Genomic DNA, 5000 nt, shown 5'->3' with positions numbered 1-5000 from the left:
CATCCGAGAAAAGCCATCTTTTTTTCAACAATGTCTTTGTCATTCGATCCAATAGCGTTCCGTTAGATAGGAACAGATTTGATAAATACTGATAACTCTCGGATCGAGTATTAGAACGGAAAAATCCATTAGATTTAGATAATGAACTATTGGTTCTAAGCCATCTCTGGCGCTGAATCAACAATTCGAAGTGCTTTTCTTGCGTATTCTTGATAAACCAGCGTTTATATATAGATGTAGGAGGATCCGTTTGGGAAGTAAGAAGCCCCTTTGACATCTCTTCATCTGCAAAGAATTCTCGATGTGAAAACACAGAGACAAAGGGTTGATCTTTGAATAGGAAAAAGAGTGGATCTGCGGGGTCCCAAATGAATTGGCTTATTCTAAAAAAGCCTTGTTCTTTGGAAGACCTATCTCGTCTCTGGTACTGCATGGTTCCGCTCTGCAAGAACTCCGAATCATTCTCTTGAAGCTCATACTTTTCATCATAAATGATCCGCTTGCCCCGAAATGACCCGGCCAAATAGGGAAATCCCAATTCATTAGGCCTTTCGATACAATCAAATAGAAAGCCCCGAGGGCGCCATATTCTAGGAGCCCAAACTATGTGATTGAATAAATCCTCCTCTATCTGTTGCGGGTCGAGGACTCCTTCCCCTTCTTCAAACTCCGATTCGTATTTTTCATAGAGAAATCTCTGATCAACGATAGAACAAGATCCATCTTGCATCATATATAAGGGATCCCTTGGTTCGGAGCGAAAAAGCAATGTCACTCGATCATTATCAAACTGACTGCAATCTTTTTCTGTCCGTGAGGATCCCACCAAAGCGCCTTGCACTTCTAATAGGCCATGAACTAGATCCGAATCATTCTCAATGAATCCATAAGAAGTGATCCTATTTTTTTCATCGGGTACGGGTAGAGACCAAAGGTCTTGAGCGACCGATCCGGCAGAACAACTCAAAAGATAAAGAAGTATCGTGAATTTCTTCATGCTCGTTCCAAGCTCGAAGTACCATTTGTACAAATAAGAATCCCCTTCGTTACATGATTTCTTCTTCATATAGATAGATATAGGATCTATGGGGCAATTACTTATAAGTACATTTTGTGCAACAGCCCTTCCTATCTGATAGAAAAGGATCCCATGATCCTGAACCGATCTTACCTGGGATCGCAAATCCCAAGTTTGTCTATGAAGAGCAGATCTAATTGTATTAGTGTCTATAATTGATTTCTTCTGTGTAATACTAATTGATAGGGCCTCATTGGTAAGTGCTACAAGATCTCGTGCACTGGAACCCATGGTTATAGACTCGAATCCATTAGTATGGAACATTTTCTTTTCCAAGTGAAATCCCCTAGTATAGGAAAGAGTGAAAAAGTGCTTTCGTTGTTGTGGAATAAGAAGCCTTCGTATTTTAATGCATGTATTTAATTTATTCGGGGCTATTAGAGCGGGATCCACTTTTTGGGGAATATGAGTCGAAGCAATAACAAGAATATTTCTAGTGGAACATCTTTCACAATCCCTGGAGAGCGAGTTCACCAATAGACCGAGGGCTAAGTAACTCGACTCATTCACATCAAGATCATGAATGTTTGGAATCCATATTATGCAAGGAGACATTGCTTTTGCTAATTCGAATTGAAGGGTGATATAAAATCGGTCTATTTCCGACATCATATCCATAGTTAGCGCATTCATCATAGTTAGAAGCTCCCGCTCCGTATCAAGTTCACGATCAATATCGTTACTAGCATCAATATCGTCACTATCATCAATATCGATATCATCAATAAAAAAACCTTTCGGCTTGTTATCCAGGAACTTGTTCAGAAATACTGTAATGAAAGGAACATAGGAGTTTGTCGCTAGGTATTTGACCAAATAGGATCGTCCAGTTCCTATAGAACCTATCACTAAAATACTCCTAGAGGGGGATAGGGCTAAGCGGAGCGAAAAGGGTTTTCCATGAGACGGGAAATGAAAACTATTAGCCCCACACGAAGTTTGTGAATAAGTGATTGTCTGATAATGAGCAAGGAATATCCGTCTTTCTGCTAAACAGGATGTATTGAACTCATAATTCATTAGATACTTTTTATGAATGTCAACTAAGTATCGTAAGTAAATTGTTCCCGGTTGTTCAATCATTTGATAACCAGAGTCATTCTTTGATAAATGATCACTATGAGTCAGACTCAATAGAATTTGATCAATCCTTTTTTCTGCCCTTAAGGTGGAGAACTGAACCAAGAATTCTCTTTCTTTATCATCAATCGAATCACTGTTCGCGACCCAGGATTCTATTTTATCATCAATCCAATCACCGCTCACGTTTTTTCTTTTTCTTATCAATGAATAGATCTCTTTACTTGTATGACTTAGATGTCTCGTATTTCTCGAAAAAGTGATTCGATTGATGGGATTTGGTATGATACTTATGAGATCGATGATATCGATGAAATTTTTTTTCAAATCTTTCTTCTTAGAACGTATTGATTTGACCCCATAAGCGGGATCACCACCCCATAGCATGTTGCCACCAGAACCCCGTATTTCTTCTAGACAATCTCCTAATTGTTCCAGAGCAACTAGAAAAAGATTCTTTAACCAGAAAGAATTCAGTTCAGATGTAGGATACCTATCCAGAAGTTTTCGCAACTCAATCATGTATGATGGAATCATCAAAGATTTGATCTTTTCGAACTCTGTCTGTAACTCACTATAGGCTCGGGAAACAAAGAGAAGATGTGTACGAACGATATATCCAGCAACAAGAAGAAGGAAAAGGATTGAATAGAGGACCTCACGAACATTTGGCGATCTCAGATGTGTCGATATCAATGATGACTCATTATTTCGATGAATCATTTCTTCGGACAGAAGAAGATTATGTAAAGACTTACTCGAAATCTCACTTATCAGATTCCTTTGTGGAAGACACAATTTTTTCTGAAGAATTCGCCATGATATATCTAATCCATGCATAATATCATGAAAAATGGATACAAATTTTTGACTGCTACTTAGTATCCGCAATAGGTCTGAAAAAGTATCTAAAAATATCAAATTTAGATATTTGTACCCTGTCGAAGTAAAGAACCATGGCATATATGTTTGGAATAGATTCCATTTTGAGAGAGTTGAAAAAGCACTATCTCGTTGAAAGGTTCTATCCATCTGCCCTTTGTCAACGCATTTTTTTAGGCAAAGACTCCGTTTTTTCCTCTGTAAATATTTCTCAGAACATGGAGTGTGAATCAAACCCATGTTTGAATTGAAATTGAGATACTGATGCAAGCTCTTCTCTTCTGAATCGGATAGATTCATATCTGAAAGAGTTTGACAATACGTTCTTTCAAAATTGACTCTTTGTCCCTCTATTAGAGGTGTTCCAGAAATGTCTGCAATCGAGTAAATAGCTCTACGAACTAATGGATCGGATCGAATTGGAAAATGGAAAGATTTGTACAAGTTATACCTTTCGTCACCACTTTGTGGAAAATCGTTAGATATGAATATGTTAGATACCTGTGACTCGATTGACGAAGGTGAAATAGTATCTCTCTCCAAAAAAGCATGTTTTTTTTTACCACCGCACGAAGAAAATATTTTGTTGTGAATGAACAAGATAGTGAGGAATTGTCCATACGTAAAATCAGAATTATTGAGACGGGCCTTTTCCACATAAAAAGGGAATCTTTTGTTACAATAGAAGCAGAAGTGATGTGGATTATTCAAGAATCGAAGTCGATTTGCTTTAGAAAAAGAAGATATCAATGAACTTCTCTGAAATGGTTTCACGGGATTCAGCCAATTGTCTTGATCGTGGGATACGATTGAGAAATAGGAATCCGTGTTATCAAAAGATTTCCTGCGATTCTTTCTAGTATGGAATGAGTCAATCATCCACTTTGGTATTTTATTGAACAAAAATGGTGATATTGTTCCTCCATTGATCAAGAATTTCGATTTTTGAGAAGTATTATGATCATCCAATAAAAAGGGTTTCAATTTTTTCAAATGAACGATTTGAAGACCTATTGATTCTAACAACTGATTGCAGAGTTGATCGTTCGGACCTTTCAATTCATAGATGTGGATCTCAGACCTATGAATGGGGATATTCTCGAAACTCACAAAGAAAAAAGGAAGTGAGTTAGACAAAAAGAGAAGTAACTTGGACAAAAAAAGAAGTAACTTGGACAAAAAGAAACGAAGTAACTTAGACAAAAAGAAACGAAGTGACTTAGACAAATCTTTTTTATCAATAACCTCAGACCAATCAATCGAATATTGATTAATACATAATTGATCGAACACTACTTGAAAACGGCTCTTCCGCTCAGAAACGAAATGTTCCAAATGCTCCTGGAAATTCTTGCTCCCATTGGACCATTTGTATCTATATGCATTAGGATCCCGATTTATGGATCTCTCGGTTTGAGAAAGAAAAATAAGAGGATCGAACCATTTCTTCTGACTCTTTTTCAAATTCGATAAATGTTGGTTGATCGTATCTTTCATTATAGTTCTATGATTCAGAGTATCATTTCCTATCAGATCCCTTTGAATTCCATATTCGAAGTTGCGATCAGGTCTCTTCATTAAAAAGAATCGATTCAATACATTTCTTATGTACCCATAGGGACTATATTGGAATTGGATTTGAATCATATTTCGGATCAATCTATATTGATTGACTGCCTCCATTATGTTGTTGCTAGCAAATACCACTCTTTTTGGATCTTCCAAATAATTCCCGCAGGAGATCCGGACCCAATTTTTTCTGATCCTTCGATAAAAAGATTCATTTTCTTCATAAAAAATAGGAGGTAGAACCAATAAAGATTTCTTTTTCGATTCATCCCTGAAGTTGAAAACCTCCTTCAAGAATTGTCTTTGATCCAATCCGTAGGAATCAATAGAAAAGGCAAATCCCTTATGATACACCAGATCCGGCTCGGTTATTGATAGAGTGAATAGATCT

At 37.1% G+C, this 5000-nt stretch overlaps 1 protein-coding gene across 1 annotated transcript in view; it reads left to right on the top strand.

Moving 5' to 3' along the window:
* Window positions 1-5000, top strand: part of LOC147947962 (NAD(P)H-quinone oxidoreductase subunit 2 A, chloroplastic-like) — a 19088-nt gene that overhangs the window by 3835 nt on the left and 10253 nt on the right. The window contains exon 2 of the mRNA XM_087509024.1: window positions 1-5000. This exon is cut by the window's left edge and continues 2395 nt beyond it; it is cut by the window's right edge and continues 10253 nt beyond it. The gene's annotated coding sequence lies outside the window, so the exon portion shown is untranslated.

The sequence above is a fragment of the Camelina sativa genome, chromosome 3 (genome assembly GCF_030686135.1).
Source record: "Camelina sativa cultivar CO46 ecotype springtype chromosome 3, ASM3068613v1".
NCBI classification, from domain to species: domain Eukaryota; kingdom Viridiplantae; phylum Streptophyta; class Magnoliopsida; order Brassicales; family Brassicaceae; genus Camelina; species Camelina sativa.
This window is presented reverse-complemented; position numbering and strand designations above follow the sequence as displayed.